The following is a 20,358-nucleotide window of genomic DNA, read 5'->3' on the forward strand; positions in this document are numbered from 1 at the left end:
CAATAATTTATAATGTGCAGTACTTTATAAGGGACTGTCTCTGTGCAATACCTCACTCCATAATGTGAAACACAACACATTCACCTCACCTCAGGACTGTGCACCTTACAGCACACACACCTCAAGTCTGTGTACCTACCTTACCTTGCAGTACTTCATAAATGGGTAATATTTTATTTTATAATGTGAATCTCTCGTGCAATAATTTATAATGTGACTCTCTCTGTGCAATAATTTATCTGTGCAATGAGCAATACCTCACTCCATAATGTGTAACACAACACACACACCTCAGGACTGTGCACCTTACCCCCCTTACACACTCCCCCCCCCCCCCCCCATGCTGTTTTGCACTGTTATTGGAGATGCTTTAATCTCATTGTACATGTGTATAGTGACAATAAAGGCATTCTATTCTATTATCCATCATGCTGTGCCTTTTGGAAGAGTTCTCATTGGCAACAACTTTATCTTCCAGCAAGATAATGACCCAAAACACACAGCCAGGATGGTTAAGCAGTATTTACAAAACAAAGAACAAGATGGCAGCTTGACAATTCTTGATTGGCCAGCCCAAAGTCCTGACATGAATATAATTGAGCAAGTCTGGAACTACATGGAGCAAGAGAAGGTGAAAAGGGCTCCTTCAAACCTGCCACAGCTCTGGGAAGTGTTGCAAGACATATGGAGATCAATTCCACTTGATTTTATTCATAAACTTTGATTGCATGCCTGATCGTGTCAGTGCACTTCAGTGTCAAGGGATTCCATACCAAATATTGATAATATTTTAGAATGATTTACTCTGGTTACTTGTAACATTTGTTTATGATGCAAATGTTTAGTTTATTAAGAGAACTTGAGAACAAAAGGTCAAATTGTGTTGTTTTGTCATTTTGGTAGGTGTTTCCATATATTTTGCCAATACTGGTACCTTGTTGTGTCCTGTTTGATCCCAGTCCTGATGGACACCTCTAGTCTCAACCAGATGCTCAGTGAACCTTACTGGCAAGCTTTCTTAGGATAATCTTTATACAGTACTAAAGTACCGTATATGGCCTTAGATAGACACACAGATTGCACACACATTTGGGCCTCATTTCTTCCTGTTGTGTTTTCTCTACTCCCAGACTGTGAAGTTTGCAAATCCTTCTTCCTCAACAAATGCGAGGTTCATGGACCACCCCTCTTCATTCCCGATACTCCTGTTCCCATGGGAGTCCCTGACCGAGCCAGACAAACTCTTCCTCCTGGGCTAGAAATCCAGAAGTCCAGTATTCCTGATGCAGGCCTGGGAGTGTTTAATAAGGGGGAGACTGTTCCAGTAGGTGCACACTTCGGACCCTGCCAGGGAGAGCTGGTGAACCGAGAGGAAGCCAAGAACAGTGGAGACTCCTCGGTTGTGAGTTTGTCATAATTTTTATTATAAAGATTGTATATTTTTATGTTACAAAATATGATGACTAGATGAAGGTAGCTCCAATTAATATCAGTTTCTTCTCGCAGATATGTGGAGTAGTGGTGTAAATCGCAAGTTTGAGCACAATGCGATCCGACATCGGTTCTTTTAGCCAGTGTGGTGGAACTTACCTGTTAATAAAAATACTAGTAACACCTCAGTGCTCAAGTAAATAAAGTAATGCTCAAGCAAATATTTCTTTATTGTATAATTATTCATGAAAGTCCCATAAAATCAGAAGCCCAGGTAGTCACCAGCATAGGTCCTCCCGTAACGACTCCTAAACATGGTCAGCTTCCTGTATTACACAAAATATTAGTTGTCGTCATTATCAACATTCCATTATAGTCTGTTTTCCCAAATGCAGTTGAGAAAAACTGTACCAAGTTTTCCTTGACTCTGCTGCATGCACATGGTAGCCACTCACTCACTCTCTCTCTCTCACACACACACACACACACACACACACACACACACACACACACACACACACACACACACATAAAAACAAGAAATGTATTCATTTACACTTGGTTTGTTTCTTTTCTAAATGTCGAGGATAAACAGAGAAGCATGACACTACAGGATCTGAACAGATACTGTTAACTATAATTAATGCTCAAGTTAATATAAAACTTGTTACCACACCAATGAGCCAGTGGTTTTCGATGCCACAAAATTTGCCACCTATGCGAGTTGGTTTGATGCTGGGGTCTACAGTTGGTGTGACAACGTTTCATTTCCGTGAATTCACAAATGCAGACAAAATATAATTTGAACATCGGTTCAGTGAGGGTTGATTTAGATATGTACAGTATATACCCGGTGTGCTGTGAGACAAAGTGAAGTGTGCTGTGGAATTTTGAGCAACCCCATGCATTTTTATGCAGGCTCATAAAATATTTTTTAAAATACAACAATGACTGTACTTTTTCATTAAAAATGTTTGTAGGTAGTCACTTTTTTAACTTTTTTTTTTTTTTATCTAAATGGCCTTTAATTCCATTTTGAAAATAAATTTGGGTCCAGGGAGTTGGATTATTATTGTAGCGACCAGAAAAGGCAGTCGCTTTTAGTTGTTGCCAGTTCCACGGAGCCTTGCCAAAGTGCAAAGGCTCATGGGGCTGTTAATGTTAAAGCTTGTGAAACATTAGGGGCTAAATAGCAATGAGCCACCTTGACCAAGACTCCTGCAGTAATTGACCACCTCTGTCCAGTATTTCTGATAGGCATGTTTCTTGTAGTAAAATAAAACAACATCTAGAACCATGTTATGCACAGAGCATAGGATGTCACATAAGTCAATCAGTCCCTATCGCAGTCCACCATCCCACCCTGCCTGAAGTCCTCTACCGTCTTCCATTGCCAAAAAAAGACCATTAGCAGCCTGAATGACCACTGTCCAGTGGCACTTACTCCCGTCATCATGAAGCGCTTTGAGCAACTGGTTCAGACTTGCATCATTGCAAGTCCCCCACCCATGTTAGACACCAGTATGCTTATAGAGCTAACGGGTCTACAGAGGACTCCATAGCTACAACTCTCCACACTGCCCTCAGTCACCTTGAGCAGCAGGGAAGCTATGCTAGGCTGTTCTTTGTGGACTTTAGCTCAGCATTCAACACCGTTCTCCCTCACAGACTGGTGTCCAACCTCACAGACCTGGGACTATGTTAATCCATCTACCTCTGGATAAAGGACTTCCTGTCTGATCGCTCACAGAGGGTGAGAGAAGGCCCCCACATCGCCTCAGCAATGGCTCCAAACTCTTCACCCTCTAGTCAAGTTTATTTTTATAGTGCTTTGAATAATAGACATTGTCGCAAAGCAGCTTTACAGAATTTGAATGACTTAAAACATGAGCTAATTTTATCCCTAATCTGTCCCCAATGAGCAAACCTGTGGCAACGGTGGCAAGGAAAAACTCCCTCAGACGACACGAGAGAGAAACCTCGAGAGGAACCAGACTCAAAAGGGAATCCATCCTCATTTGGGTGATAAGAGACAATGTGATAACATTTTTAACATGAAGTCAGTTTTGTTGATGTTCTAACTCTTCATTGATGGAAACTTGAGTGCAAAACTGTTAATGACAACTGCAGTCCTAAAGTTAGCAAGTCAGCTGTAGTCCTCAGCCATAAAAGCATTACTGTAAGTGTCCAGAGTATCTTCCAAGTGTGACTTTCAACTGTCCATATGGGGCCGTCCTCCACAGGAGCGACATGATGAGACTCCAGCCAGATGTAGGGCATCAGAATGGATCAGGCAGGTCTGAGGAGCAGAAGAGGCCAGGATTGCCATGTAACTCAGAGGGACGGAGGGGGGAGAGAAAGAGAGAAAACACAGGTTGTTGGGTATGCCCAATGTCACCTGACGAGTAGGAACAGCATACGTTTTGCCAGAGTCCCAAGCAGGGACACTGGCAAAACTATGACAGCATAACTAAAAGGGGAGAGCCAGAAGGTAACACAGGTATGAGGGCACCCCTTGACATAAAGCAGCAGCCACTACAGGATCAACAAACTTGAGCGAGCAAGCGAGTGGGGGACTGACAGCATCCATACATCCCAGTTTACCAAAACACTGTCTGAGGACTCTCCAGATCTACTCCTTTCCCTCAAACACTCTTAACAAAAGGCTTGGCTAAACAGATATGCGTTCAGCCTAGACTTAAACATGGACTGTTTCTGATTCCCAAACACTACTTGGAAGGCTATTCCATAACTGTGGGGCTTTGTAAGAAAAGGCTCTGCCCCCTGATGTAACCTTCACTATACAAGGTATCAGCAGATAGCCTGCACCTTTTGATCTAAGTAGGCGTGGTGGGTCAGAGAGGAGCAGAAGTTCACTCAGGTACTGTGGTGCGAGACCATTCAGTGCTTTAAAGGTCAATAGTAGTACTTTATAATCAATACGAAATTTGATTGGGAGCTAATGCAGTGTGGATAAGACAGGGGTGATGTGGTCATATTTTCTAGTTCTAATAAGGATTCTTGCTGCTGCATTTTGAACTAACTGGAGCTTGTTTATGCACTTATTGGAACATCCAGACAGTAAGGCATTACAATAATCCAACCTGGAGGTAACAAAAGCATGAACTAATTTTTCTGCGTCGTGTAGTGACATTGAATTTCTTCTCTTAGAAATATTTCTGAGATGAAAGAAAGCTATCCGGGTAATGTTATTGATGTGAGTGTCGAATGAAAGTCCAGGGTCAATAATCACCCCGAGGTCTTTTACTGCTGCACGTAAAGAAACAGAAAGGCCATCCAGAGTTACTGTGTAATCAGAAAACTTACTTCTAGCTGCATGTGGTCCTAGTACAAGTACGTCATTCTTGTCAGAGTGAAGCAGAAGGAAGTTAATAAGCATCCAGTGTCTAATGTCCTTTACACATTTCTCAATTCTATTAAGCTGGTGTCTCTCATCAGGTTTTGTAGAAACATACAACTGTGTCTCATCAGCATAACAGTGGAAACTAATGTTTATGAATAATATCACCCAGAGGTTTTTATTTTTATATAATATATAAAATGTTTTTTGGTTTTTTTTAGAAAAAAGATATATATAAAGAAAAATGCAGTGGACCCAAGACAGAACCTTGTGGAACACCAAACTTTACCTCAGTATGTCGAGAAATATCACCATTTATATCAACATACTGATAGCGATCAGTTAAATAAGAGCTGTGCCAGGAGCCGGCCGTTCCCTTAACTCCCACAACATTTTCTAGTCTATCCAGAAGAATGGAATTATCAATGGTATCAAATGCTGAACTAAGGTCAAGCAGCGAGACACAGCCCTGATCAGATGCCAACAGTAGGTTGTTTTACTGCTTTAACCAGAGCTGTCTCTTTGCTATGATGAGGTCTAAATCCTGACTGATACATTTAATGGATGTTATTCCTTTGTAAATATGAGCATAACTGCTGTGCCATGGCTTTTTCTAAGATTAAAAAAGTAGTAGTTCTACACTTAGAACTGCACCCTGCTCACTCCTGTAATGGCATCATATTTGCGGATCATACTACCATAGTGTGGCTCATCCCTGAGGGGAAGGAGTCTGCTTATCAGCACAAGGTGGAGCAGCTGTCTGGGTGGTGCTGAGACAACAAACCTGGGCCTCAACCACCAAAACCAAGGCGCTGATCATAGACTTCAGGAAGAAGAAAAAAGACTTTCAGCCTATTCTCATCAGTGCGCAATGTGTAGAGAGGATCCTGGACTTCTGGTTCCTTGGGGTGCACGTAGAGGAGGAGCTGACCTGGAGCTCTAATGCCACACAAGTGATAAAGAACACACAGCAGAGACTTTACTTCCTGATGATCCTCAGGATGAATGACCTCCCTCAAAAACTACTTGTGTCCTTCTACTGTTGCTCCATAGAGAGCATACTTACATACTGCATCAGTGTGTGGTTTGTCAGCTGCACAGGAGCAGAGAGAAAAGTGCTCCAGAGGGTTGTCACCACCACCCAGAAGATTATCAAATGTGGATCTATGGGTGCTGTGTGAGACGGCTGCCTCTCCAGTAGCTCTGTATTTTTTAGCTCTTTAAACCTCTTCCCCCCCCCACCCTTTTTTTTTTTTTTTTTTTACTTTTCTGCTTGTCTTATGAAGACAGTGTGTTTTACTTATATAACATGGATATTTTTAACTTTAACACGCAACCAGGAGCCAGTTTTCTCACTTATTCAAGAGAGGAGCTGCTGGCCCTTACAACAATGGAACGAGCCGGGATACGACACCCCATCCCGGCCGAGCTGAGGAGGAAACCCAGGGGCTGCAAGGCTGGAGCTAAGCTAAAGGCTAGGCTAGTGGACAACCGGCGGCGCTACAAACCATCCATTTCCTCCGTTATCATGGGGAATGTGAACTCGCTGCCGAATAAAGTCGACGAGCTTTCCGCTCTGAACAACCAGCGGATTTGCTGGGAGAGCAGCTTATTTATCTTTACAGAGACATGGCTAACACACCTTGTACTGGATGCTAACGTGGACCTGCGGGGATTCACTGCTGTGATAGCCGACAGAGACACTAACACATGCGGGAAAAGCAAAGGTGGGGGACTCATCATTTATGTTAACAACCGCTGGTGTAACCTGGGACATATCTCTCCGTGCTTCCACGGAAGGCGGTCGCATTTTCTGCTCTCCCTCTCCCTCCTTTTTTTCCCTGCTTGTGCTTCTGTGTCTTGTCTCGTCTGCTGTACTTTTTGAAGAGACTCTCCCTGCATTACTTTCTAAACTAAAAAAAGCATGGAATTGATAAACTGGTCTCCTAACGAAATTGACACGGTTTTCTCGACGAGAAGCCTGGGTTCGGGGGAACCCGTCTGTCCTGCCGGAACGTTTGCGGCTGGTTACACGATGGACGCGTGGGAGCGGTGGCGGGTCGTGTGCCTGGCAATTCTTTCTGTGGAGGACATTGAAGATATCTACCTATTCGGAACCATGATTACAGGACTTTTGCTGATTGGATTAGGCATTGCCCTGGTATATCGAGGAAATCAGACAACGGTGACAGCTGTTCAAAGCCCCACAAAGCTGCCCGATATGATTGGAGTGGTGGGCAAAGCTGTTGGCACTTGGACTGTGGACATTCAGAACTTTAACCACAAAATGGTTGTCTCGGAGCAGCTTTCAGCTTTGCAAGGAATACGTTTTTCGGAGATCAATTTGTATAGAATGGATGGAATGGACAGATATGGACGAGTGGTGTGGACGTGCAAAGACTGCATCTGGAAAGACCAAACAATTTATATCTTATCGACATTCGGGTCCCTGAGACAGCACCGGCCTCAGTTCAGGCCGTTGCTGAGGCAACATTTCCCCCTGAAGGTCACTTCCGGGAGACACTCTCGCATTCCTCGCATTCCTTCTCTAACTTTCCCCTGTCGCCATTTTTACCCCCAGTGTGACAAGCGGGTGCGTGACCAGCGCCTTCATGGCTGCGGGAGCGGACGGCTGCTTGCTTGCGCTGGATTACCTCCTCCCCTCCCCCCTCAAGTCCCGTGTTTAAAGTGTACTTGTGTTGTTGTGTGCTTATGTGCAAAGGTTTTTTTAAATGTTCCCACACTGTACTCCTGACAGGAGCATAGTGGGGGGGTGTTCTTTTTTCCTTATCTCTCCTCATGCTGTGTTTCCTTTTTATCTTCATCCCTGTCTTCCTGTCCTGTCTACCCAATGTCAATTGTATGTTGTATATGTACGGACAGGTTGAAGGCTCATTTCGCTGGTACATGTGACTAGTGACAATAAAGGGCATCAGCATCTCCGTAAAGACAGTTTTATGTTGCCCAGACTTGGAGCTGCTAGCCATTAGCCTGCAGCCATGTTATCTGCCAAGGGAGTTCAGTCACGTGATCACCATCTGTGTTTACATCCCTCCGAGGGCAGACGCAGCCACTGCATGTGAGAGGATTCACACTCTCACAGCAAGGCTGCAGACACAGCACCCTGAGGCATTTATGATCATTTCTAGGGACTTTAATCATGCTACTTTGGACTCTACTTTGGCTGCTTTTTACCAGGCTGTGGATTGTCCACCAAGGATCAACAGGACAATTTACTTGCTGTATGCTAATGTGAGGGATGCATACAGAGCCACACCCCTCCCCCCACTGGGGGAGTCTGACCACAACCTGGTTCTTCTACAGCTGAAGTACACCCCCCTGGTTCAAAGGCAGCCTGCAACAACTAGCTCCATCAGGAGGTGGTCCCCTGAAATGGAGGATGCCCTCAGGCATCAGAACTGTTATGACATCATGGACTGGGATGTGCTGCTTAGCCCACACTGTGAGGACATAGAGGGGCTGTCACACTGTCTGACGGATTACTTTAACTTCTGTGCAGATGTGATCTCCCCCGCTAAGACTGTATGGTGTTACCCTAATAACAAGCCATGGGTAACACAGGAAGTCAAAGCTGTCCTCAACAGGAAGAAGGCCGCCTTCAGGAGCAGGGATAGGGAGGCGATGAAAGCAGCACAGCAGGAGGTAAGACGCTGCATGAGGGAAGCTAAGGACAGCTGCAGGAGGAAGGTGGAGCAGAAGCTGAAGGAGAACAGCATGAGGAAGGTCTGGGAAGGTGTGAAAACCATCACAGGCCACAATACAAAGACCAGAGTCGTTGAGGGGATAGTGGAGAGGGCGAATGAGTTGAATGACTTTTTCAATCAGTTCAACCAGCCCACATCCCCCCCACCCTCCCCCTCACTGCAGCCATCTCTCTTTCTTCCCTCAACATACCTCCCCCCAGTCATCACAGCAGCCAGCCGGACTAGATACCTTCCAAAGTAACTAGCCAAACAGAAAATCAACTCGCCAAAATTTGTTCATGTATGAATTTTACTTCTGTCAAAAATAATGCAAAAGAGAGTAGTTACCATTGTTCATGACTAATGTGCATTTATTTCAGTACCCGAGTATTTTGATACTGTTGTTAAATACATAAATGAGAACAGCACAGAGCACCATAATATAATATCAACAAATAATAATATATTGGAAAACTTGGCAACTTGGTGCATGAGTATTGAAAACAAATATACTTACTATCATGACTATAGCACCCAAAATATGTCCAACATGCTTTATGTATTTAACCATTTGAGAGAGAAAGCATTAGGAGCTTCATATTGACAAGGAATCAACTTGAAAAAAATTAATTATTCCATAAAAATCGTATCGCAGCCAAGGCCTACCCTGCTCCCACGTTTGCTTATAAGTCCTTTGTCATTTCTCCTTCTCGTACGCTTTATCGGCGGCCTTTTTCTCCTCTTCAGACCGAGGTCGCTTTGTCCCCATCTCTGGCGGTTTCTGTACACCTTTCAGAAAATTCCACATCGCAACGTAGCTTTGGCAGATGTAGATGTAAACAACAGCAAAAACATGTGTTTAAATGGGCGATAATGTGGCTACATCTATTGAATTTGATAACGTGACGTGACAGCGGGGGCGTGGCCAAGCGGCGGTCTGTGAATGGAGCGCGGAGTCAGGGAAGGTAAGTGGTGGAATCATTGCACCTGATGGGGATTAACCTGTTTGTGCATCTTCCCCAGTGACCACACCCTTTAAAAGGAGAGGAGAGCAGAGAAAGGGAGCTCTCCCCAACCAGAACACGTGCGCGCGCGCACACGGCTGGGAAGTGATAAAAGGCTGAAAAGCTAGCAATAAATAGTTCATTGAGAACTTAGTTCTGGCCTGCCGTGCTTCTGTGCTCCACCCACCTGGTCCAATACTACACGTGATTTACCGCGATATTCAATGAGATGCGTTGTATGAATGCGCAGTAGTGAAAAAACTGACAGCCTGACTCGTACACGATATGATTCTGAATTCTTCGGTAGTTTCCGTTCTGCCGATAAACACATCGATTAACACAGACACGGCACACGCTTAATATGTGGTGGCTTTAGTTCACGGTGTGTCTGAATCTTCGCTTCATATATATTTTTTATTTTCAACTAGCCAGCTGGGCTGGCTAGTGACAGGAATGACTTGTCAAATGACTAATTAAGTCGCCTCAGGTGACCAGACCACCGCGAATTTCGAGCCCTGAAGGGGGTTTACTCATTTACGCTGAGTACTGTAACTTCTGCATAGTGACAAAACCAGCCATATGGTGGGGGGGAATCCGGCTAAACCCCTGCTGCAACAGGCCCTCTTAAAACTGCAGGGCATATTTTACAAGTACCATGCAACTATCTGAGGAAATTATGATTAAAACATTGATAGAATTAGACTAAAATTAAAATTGAGTTCCATTGATGTAATCTTGACCAAAAAAAAAAGACTAAAATGTAACTACTATTTTCAGGACACAAGACTAAAAGTAAACTTAAAATCATTTAAATTAAAGATGAACACTGCTACACTGAACTAAAACAACGTTGGCGCCCAAATAAATATTACTTGTACAGATTAAAAATATTTTATATGAAACCCATTTAGGGACAGAACTGAATTTTAAAGTTGTGTATTTTTGTAGCTGTCTGTTTAGAGACCAAAACACAAGGGACAGATATTTATCAGAGAGGTCTGATTCACAGCACAGCTTTGCCATGTCAGAAGTAAAGCCTTTTATGAGAAACTTTTCCTTTGCCTAAATTCTGATAAAGCCTTGCCTGCATTTTCCTATAGTTAATAAATTCATCTCGGAGCTTGTCAGCTGTTTTGTGAATCTTAGGATACAGTCAAAAACCTCTAATTCAGCCTTCATGAGGCTTAATAATATTGGCATGAGCCATTGTTCTTGTTTCTGTAAACCCCATTTAAAGCCATATATTGATTTCGTGTAAAAAAAAAAGTAAATGTGGTATTTTTCTACAGGTATACAGGAGCATGCAGTGTGAAGAATACATCGATGCCAAAAGAGAGACACATGTGAATTGGATGAGGTGAGCAGTACACCAGCTGTTGGGTCGTTTTAGTGATTTGATTTTACAGCTCCTCATTTGTTGGCAGAACTTTATCTTCATGTCATTGATATCTCCGCCATGCTTTCTCCGAGTTTGTAACTCTGATCTGATTTTTACCTTTTTCTGAAACGTTGCCTCACTCTTTTAGGTATGTGAATTGTGCCCATAATGAAGAAGAACAGAATCTTGTGGCATTTGAGTATCAAGGGGGAATTCTGTATCGTTGCTGTCGATCCATTAACCCAGGACAGGAGCTCTTGGTGTGGTATGAAGAGGAGTACACCAAAGAACTCAGTCCTGCACCTACAGGAACAACCAGACAGCAAGGTGTTACTTTTGTCTAAGAGGTTATAGAGGTTATTTTCTGCAACATTTTGTGACGTGTTTCTGGGACGAAAGCTGTTGTACAATGCAGTCTGCAATAACTAGAACATTTCCCAGACAACTCATTTTGGCCTGTTCCACTAACCAGGTAGGTCTTCTTGATCATATGACCATGACCAACCAGAGAGGGTGAAGTCTATCAGCTTCCTTTGAGACACGTGAAGTCCGCCCACTGCATATCTTGCTATTGCGAAACTGACTACAGTGGTGCTTGAAAGTTTGTGAACCCTTTAGAATTTTCTATATTTCTGCATAAATATGACCCAAAACATCATCAGATTTTCACACAAGTCCTAAAAGTAGTAAAAGAGAACCCAGTTAAACAAATGAGACAAAAATATTATACTTGGTCATTTATTTATTGAGGAAAATCATCCAATATTACATATGTGAGTGGCAAAAATATGTGAACCTTTGCTTTCAGTATCTGGTGTGACCCCCTTGTGCAGCAATAACTGCAGCTAAACGTTTGCGGTAACTGTTGATCAGTCCTGCACACCGGCTTGGAGGAATTTTAGCCCATTCCTCTGTACAGAACAGCTTCAACTCTGGAATGTTGGTGGGTTTCCTCACATGAACTGCTCGTTTCAGGTCCTTCCACAACATTGATTGGATTAAGGTCAGGACTTTGACTTGGCCATTCCAAAACATTAACTTTATTCTTCTTTACCCATTCTTTGGTAGAACCACTTGTGTGCTTAGGGTCGTTGTCTTGCTACATGACCCACCTTCTCTTGAGATTCAGTTCATGGACCGATGTCCTGACATTTTCCTTTAGAATTCACTGGTATAATTCAGAATTCATTGTTCCATCAATGATGGCAAGCTGTCCTGGCCCAGATGCAGCAAAACAGGCCCAAACCATGGTAGTACCACCACCATGTTTCACAGATAGGATAATGTTCTTATGCTGGAATGCAGTGTTTTCCTTTCTCCAAACATAACATTTCTCATTTAAACCAAAAAGTTCTATTTTGGTCTCATCCATCCACAAAACATTTTTCCAATAGCTTTCTGGCTTGTCCACATGATCTTTAGAAAACTGCAGATGAGCAGCAATATTCTTTTTGGAGAGCAGTGGCTTTCTCCTTGCAGCCCTACCATGCACACCATTGTTCAGTGTTCTCCTGATGGTGGACTCATGAACAGTAACATTAGCCGATGTGAGAGAGGCTTCAGTTGCTTAGAAGTTACTCTGGGGTCCTTTGTGACCTCGCCGACTATTACACGCCTTGCTCTTGGAGTGATCTTTTTCGGTCGACCACTCCTGGGGAAGTTAACAATGGTCTTGAATTTCCTCTACTTGTACACAATCTGTCTGACTGTGGATTGGTGGAGTCCAAACTCTTTAGAGATGGTTTTGTAACCTTTTCCAGCCTGATGAGCATCAACAATGCTTTTTCTGAGGTCCTCAGAAATCTCCTTTGTTCATGTCATGATACACTTCCACAAACGTGTGTTTTGAAGATCAGACTTTAATAGATCCCTGTTTTTGTTTTTTTTAAATAAAACAGGGTGCCCACTCACACCTGATTGTCATCCCATTGATTGAAAACACCTGACTCTAATTTCACCTTCAAATTCACTGCTAATCCTAGAGGTTCACATACTTTTGCCACTCAGATATTGGATCATTTTCCTCAATAAATAAATGAGCAAGTATAGTATTTTTGTCTCATTTGTTTAATTGGGTTCTCTTTATCGACTTTTAGGACTTGTGTGAAAATCTGATGATGTTTTAGGCAGGGCTTTGAACCAGTTCAAGGAACGAAAACGAAAACCGGGAACTTTTTCTATTTCACATGGAACAGAAATGAAACCAGAAACTTGATTATTTTTTATGTTCCGGAACAGAAACACTTATTAAAAATAATGGTAACCGGTTAATACCGGTTTTTATTTCGTTCCTCAAAGTTTCCGTAGCCTACAAATAAAGTCATTCTTCTCCTGCGCAAGTTTCTATGACCTGCTGGGGTTCACTTCCTGTGTGACGTTTGCTGACTGAATGGAGAGAGCGGGAAGGTGGACTACTATCACGTCTCCACATCTTAAATTAGAGGTAAATATTGCAGTCTATCGTTATTCAAAAACGTCAATTTCGAACACGATATCAATACATTTGTCCACGTTAATGAGAGGTTCGCGAACATTAAATGACGTTAACCTCTGTTAGCCTATCAATGCATAGGGCCTGACTAGACTTTGGTAACACACTAAACGAATTATCTTTCATTTTTGGCACTTTTTCTGTTTGGGTAGATGGGAAGACATACTGAGAATCCAAATCAACAACATTTGAAATAATAATTGTTTTGAATTATTTCTTGTCTTATTTAATGAAGGTTGTAATAGAATTAGCCTACATTTGGCTTAAGCTGGATGAGACAGAGACATAATTTTATAGCCATTTGTTAAACAGCTGACAGGGAACGTAATTAACCATTCCGGGAACGAAATTTTTTTGTTGTAACCGGTTCGGGAACGTCTATTTAATGGTGGAACCCAAAACCGGAAACGTTAAAATTCTGTTTCTGTTCGGAACGAACCAATAGGAAAAAAATTCTGGTTCAAAGCCCTGGTTTTAGGTCATATTCATGCAGAAATATAGAAAATTCAAAAGGGTTCACAAACTTTCAAGCACCACTGTATATAGTAAACCACAAGATATTGTTGTTTTATTCATCATGCCCAGTTTAACCAGAAGTAGTGTAAAATGCATGCCCTGTGGATCCCGAGTGGCACAGCAGAAAGGTGTTGTCCTTGTCATCCTTCCCATCATCCAGATATTGCCACTTTCAAATCCTGATGATGCCACAATCATCTGTGGTTGGGAGCTCAAGAGAGCAAAATTGTCTGGGCTCTCTGGGAGGGAGAGATGGCATGCTCTCTCTTCTCTGCCCTGTCAGTTACACTGGCCAGTCATGGGTGTGAGAGAGCACATTTAATAGGAAGTAAGTGGATTGGGCTTTCGTCCGAGTGTGCTTTGCAGCCCCCTGACATTGTATGAGTAAAACGTGCTCAACTGGTGTTTCTTGTCTTGGAGGAAGCACATGATAGCCCTCCCTGGTTGGTAGCTGTTATGTGATACAGGAGAGGAGTCTGATGGGTGGGAATTGGCCATGGCTAAATTAGGGAGAAAATTGGGGAGAAATCGGGGGGGGAATGCCCTGTCATAGCAAACACATAATATAGGATAATGTCAGACCTCCCCATATTACAGAAACACTGGGGGGGGGGCGGCGGCATTATAATACCTTTATTGCAATATAACCAGCTGGCTGGAAAGAAGTTAGGTGAACACACACATGCAGTGTGTCTGAACCAAGCGAAGTTGTTAATTGAATCATGCAGAAGTCAGTCAAACCCATCAACCATTATACAAATCAATTGCAACACATTTGCTTTATTTCAGGAGCATATGTGATGATTATCAAGCAATAACAATTTTAGTATTTTTATGGAATTCAATAATTCCACAAGTCATACCATGGAGAACTTATCTTTTTAATTCTGTTAAATTTTAGCTCCTTAAAGTGCATTTCACGGGTAAATTCAGGAGCAAGATCAATGTAATTCTCCTATTTTATCTTAAACTTTGGTCAAATATCTGTCACATTTTGCATTTTGTGCAATTTTTTTTACCTTGCGCAATACCAGAAAAATTCAGTTGAAATCAAGCCATTTGAGGTGAATTCATCCACCTCTGAAAAAACTTGGCATTTGGATTTCCCGCCAAACATTGATTTTCGTGACGTCGCATGCGGGACGCCTCCCTCTGAATCCTACGTCAGCGCTGGTTTGTTTATGAGAAAACGACCTGGTGGTTTTCTGCAAATTTCTTCAACGTTATCACGTAATTATTAAAATGGTTAACAGATGTATCGTAGGAGGGTGTAGCAACACCAGCCATGATGGGATTAGTACTCATCGTTTTCCAAAAGAACGGACAATGAGAGAGAAATGGGAGCGCTTGGTCTACACAGGCTGTGCACTGAAACCATGCAAAGCTTTGCACAGCCTGCTGGCGCTTCCGCAGGTGACATCACGAATCTGGCTCCAGACTCCCTTGGGATTTTTCCAGATGCATTTTATTTTATTTTTTTTCTGCTGTCGACAGATGGCCTTGTGCAAAATTACCCTTCTGGATGAGTGTGTAAAGGGACATACTTTCATATAAGGAAAAAAAAGAAATTGGTCCAGGATATGCACTTTAAACTCTTGCAGCTGAAGAACTTCAACATGTTAAGGAACAAATAGGGTCCGATTGAATTGATGAACAATTAAACACATGGAGATTTGACTGCTTTATTACTACAAATCACACCATGGCATTCTTCAAATACTGCAGGAAGGAAATTCCTATACTACTGCAGAACTACTTGAATGCCATCTGAACCGATGCAGTGTCCCTTTTTTTTTTTTTAAATCCACCTACATTTAAATTAAATGACTATTGTTATATGTCTTAATTTATGGATGTTGGCTTGCTTTCATCAATTACTTTAATATGAATCAACTGGTTTTCACAAAATCCCACAAAACTTAATTTCATGAAATTTGTGTGTAATTGAAATTAAAGGTCTCATTGCATCATTTTTTTCATTAATTTTTCGGTGGTCTCTAGTATGAATGAATGCCCTGTGAGCCGGTTTTGGTGAAAAAAAATGCTGTGGTTCTCCTGTTTCAGGCTGTTCTAGTTTGCTGGAGGAGTGGGTGGCGGGAGAACGACAGGATTTCAGCTCTTACTCATTAATATTCATGACGTAAACGTGTTACCTCTGATTGGCTAACAGCACTGTGACGCTACCTCCAGTGGGTCAGAACAAGCGGATGTGGGTGTCTTTGTAAAAACTGTTTTGATTGGCTATTATGGTCTCGACATCGATGTTTTGACGAATAACAATGTAGATAACATGAATTTTACATCACATTCAACGAGGTTTAAACGAGGCTAAAGATGGCGACTTACAAATAATGTGTAAACATCGTTGGAGTTAATGAAGTTTGGACAGCATGAAGGAACAAACCCCAACCCCCCGAAATTAATTAAAAAAAAATTCTCAACAGATTTGGCATAATATAAAAAGGTCATTTTTTACTCAGAAAAAGCAGAAATCCGCTAGAAAAGCGAAAAACTCTCATCCCTGCCTAGCTTGTGACCATGTCATGCATGCTAACGTGGAGAATATGAACATGCTATTTTGTAACAAAAACCTTCAAACAAAAAGTTCATGTTTTACTTACAGCTTGTGAGCTGGTGGTCGATCGTCTTGACGGCACAGATCCAGGGATTAAATGCAACCTCGAAGCAAAACCACTACTGAAGGCACCAAAGTTTGAAAAGTCACTGTGGTTGAAATTATCAGAGCACAGTACTAACGTTGCATTATACTTCGCTGTTGGTGTTCCAAAGATAAATTCCAACCATTTATTCTTCACCTCTTCTATCTTGGGCAAGAAATGCAACGTTGATGTGTTACTGCCACAAATAACACAGGCACGAACTTGTTCAGCCATGTTTTCAACTTGCTGTTAGGTCCTCTTCGTTAGCTACTGACGAGATAGGCTCTGCTATCTCTCCTTGCGCTTAAATCCAAACTTTCTTCCCGTGGGCGCTCGCAAGCCAAGGTGGGCGAGGCCATGACTACAAATTTTCGAACTTAGGCAAGTTCGTAGGGATTTTTCAGATTCGCTCGTTTTCCCAACTATTTTCTTTCATGAGCTAATACAGGGAATGGGAGTAGAATTACATTTTCGCATGCATATGCAACTCAGAGTGAACTATGGTATTTCAAAAAGAGCCAGTATTAAACGTTTTTGGTGGAATGGCACCTTTAATAAGTGTTTTAAACTTGACAACCTAATCCATATATAAAATCCAGATAGAAAATATATAGATTTGCTTGTGTCAGTGCTACTAGAAACTATTTGCAAATAAATCTATTCATATCCAGTTTGATAAATAAGGCCCCTTTTTGGATCTTTCAGAACCTTGAATGTGAGGGCTGTTTCCTTCTCAATCCTGGATGAGATGTAAATAAGGCTAGGCTTTCCATTACCTAGACTTGACATGATGTCCAACAGGAACCAACAACTCCCCTTTGGTCTATCAGACCCACAGGGCTATGGCCAATGCTGTACATAGCTGCTGTTCCAGGACCTTATTGAATCTCCCAGTATTCCAAGCTAGAGGCTGCTGTATCTTAGTCCGCAACCTTTTGTTTTTGTCTCATTCTTAATTCATGTAGAATCTTGATTAAGTTTCAGTAAAAACATTCCTTACATTGGGTTAGTGGTGTTATATTTTATAATCTTGTTGCATTTCATGTTCAATTTGTTATTTTTGTCCTTTCGTTTCTCCAGAAGTAAAGAACGCTCTGCTGCAAGTCTTTTCCTGCTCCACATGCCCTTGTTCCGATGCATCTCAAATTTACCTCGACAAACACATCCAGAGATGCCACGATGAAGAGGATGCGAGACTGCGAGAATCAGGAGAGATTAAATATGAGCTTCAGATCCCCTCCAAATGCTCCAGTCGTCAGCCGACATCAACTGATATTCATTATGATACTTCCCATAATGATATACAGAAGGAAATTCACCACTGCTCAGATTGTGAAAAGAGTTTTAGTTATCAGAATGCACTCAAAACACAACAGCGCATTCACACAGGAGAGAAGCCGTATCACTGCTCACAGTGTGGAAAGAGTTTTATTCGTCAGAGTGCTCTCCAACGACACCGGCGCATTCACACAGGAGAGAAGCCGTATCACTGCTCACAGTGTGGGAAGAGTTTTACTGAACAGAGTGCTCTCCAACAACACCAGCGCATTCACACAGGAGAGAAGCCGTATCACTGCTCACAGTGTGGAAAGAGTTTTACTCGTCAGAGTGCTCTCCAACGACACCGGCGCATTCACACAGGAGAGAAGCCGTATCACTGCTCACAGTGTGGGAAGAGTTTTACTGAACAGAGTGCTCTCCAACAACACCAGCGCATTCACACAGGAGAGAAGCCGTATCACTGCTCACAGTGTGGGAAGAGTTTTACTCATCAGAGTACTCTCCGACGACACCAGCGCATTCACACAGGAGAGAAGCCGTATCACTGCTCACAGTGTGGGAAGAGTTTTACTGAACAGAGTGCTCTCCAAAAACACCGGCGCATTCACACAGGAGAGAAGCCGTATCACTGCTCACAGTGTGGAAAGAGTTTTACTGAACAGAGTACTCTCCAAAAACACCAGCGCATTCACACAGGAGAGAAGCCGTATCACTGCTCACAGTGTGGGAAGAGTTTTACTCATCAGAGTGCTCTCCAACGACACCGGCGCATTCACACAGGAGAGAAGCCGTATCACTGCTCACAGTGTGGGAAGAGTTTTACTCAGCAGAGTACTCTCCAAAAACACCAGCGCATTCACACAGGAGAGAAGCCGTATCACTGCTCACAGTGTGGAAAGAGTTTTACTCATCAGAGTGCTCTCCAACGACACCAGCGCATTCACACAGGAGAGAAGCCGTATCACTGCTCACAGTGTGGGAAGAGTTTTACTGAACAGAGTGCTCTCCAAAAACACCAGCGCATTCACACAGGAGAGAAGCCATATCACTGCTCACAGTGTGGGAAGAGTTTTACTCATCAGAGTGCTCTCCAAACACACCAGTGCATTCACACAGGAGAGAAGCCGTATCACTGCTCACAGTGTGGGAAGAGTTTTACTCGTCAGAGTACTCTCCAACGACACCAGCGCATTCACACAGGAGAGAAGCCGTATCACTGCTCACAGTGTGGGAAGAGTTTTACTGAACAGAGTGCTCTCCAAATACACCAGCGCATTCACACAGGAGAGAAGCCGTATCACTGCTCACAGTGTGGGAAGAGTTTTACTCATCAGAGTAATCTCCAAAAACACCAGCGCATTCACACAGGAGAGAAGCCGTATCACTGCTCACAGTGTGGGAAGAGTTTTACTCATCAGAGTGCTCTCCAAACACACCAGTACATTCACACCGGAGAGAAGCCGTATCACTGCTCACAGTGTGGGAAGAGTTTTACTGAACAGAGTGCTCTCCAAATACACCAGCGCATTCACACAGGAGAGAAGCCCTATCACTGCTCACAGTGTGGGAAGAGTTTTACTCCTCAGACTGATCTCCAAACACACCAGCGCATTCACACAGGAGAGAAGCCGCATCACTGCTCACAGTGTGGGAAGAGTTTTACTCGTCAGTCTTCTCCAACGACACCAGTGCATTCACGTAGGACAGAAGCTGTATAACTGATCATGGTGTGGAAAGATGTTTGCTTATTTAGTTACATTTAAGACCTTCAGGTGCACTAACTGGGAGACATTGCATAATTTAAAGTTGTCAAATTAAATATGGTTATTACAGTTTTGACTGAAAATGACCTGTACTTTGAACTTTATTCATGTTACACTGGTCAGCAATTTTTCAGAAGTTGTCTGCATCAGCGATGAAATTGTCTATTATGAAATTTGGTGTGTTGAGTTAGAAGTGACAGTTAATCAGCTGGTTGGCTGTGGCTTGCAAGATATTTAAGATTTTAGATTTTATACTTATGTACATTGTGTAGATCGTAATGTTTTAAGTATAAATTGTAAAACTAGGTCTCGTGTGTTTATGGTTGGTTTACATGATATTTCACCTGTTCTCTTTATGTAACACTAGAAAATCAGCTAAAAGTTTATATGAATAAAATGTATTATGAACCAAATTGCAAAAAACAATTATAAGTACTGAATAGGTTTAGTCCTTGTTCTGTGTGTATGCAATGGGTTTTATTTATTTATTTTTTCGGCAGCTTGTCTCTTGTATACATGAAACAGAGCATCTCTTATCAAGCAAAGACTTGATCTCGAGTGCATAGCACTGTATGAATTTTTTTTTAGCTGATATGACCGTTTGTTCAGCAGAGTGATGTCAGTTGACTTATGATTGCATCATTCATTGTTTTGCCAAAAAAAGTAAGTACTATCCAAACCCACTCATAGATTTATTCATCGAGCCAATCTTGAAAACGAGCCAATGAACAATTTTAAGTTTCATTTTTGTTCTCCGCAATCTTGAATT

At 42.3% G+C, this 20,358-nt stretch overlaps 1 pseudogene; it reads left to right on the top strand.

The window, feature by feature from the left end:
* The window catches only part of LOC132874667 (zinc finger protein 431-like), a 64,044-nt pseudogene extending 44,042 nt beyond the window's left edge, over window positions 1-20,002 (top strand).
* Window positions 20,003-20,358: the final 356 nt, after the last annotated feature.

The sequence above is a fragment of the Neoarius graeffei genome, chromosome 26, assembly GCF_027579695.1.
Source record: "Neoarius graeffei isolate fNeoGra1 chromosome 26, fNeoGra1.pri, whole genome shotgun sequence".
NCBI classification, from domain to species: domain Eukaryota; kingdom Metazoa; phylum Chordata; class Actinopteri; order Siluriformes; family Ariidae; genus Neoarius; species Neoarius graeffei.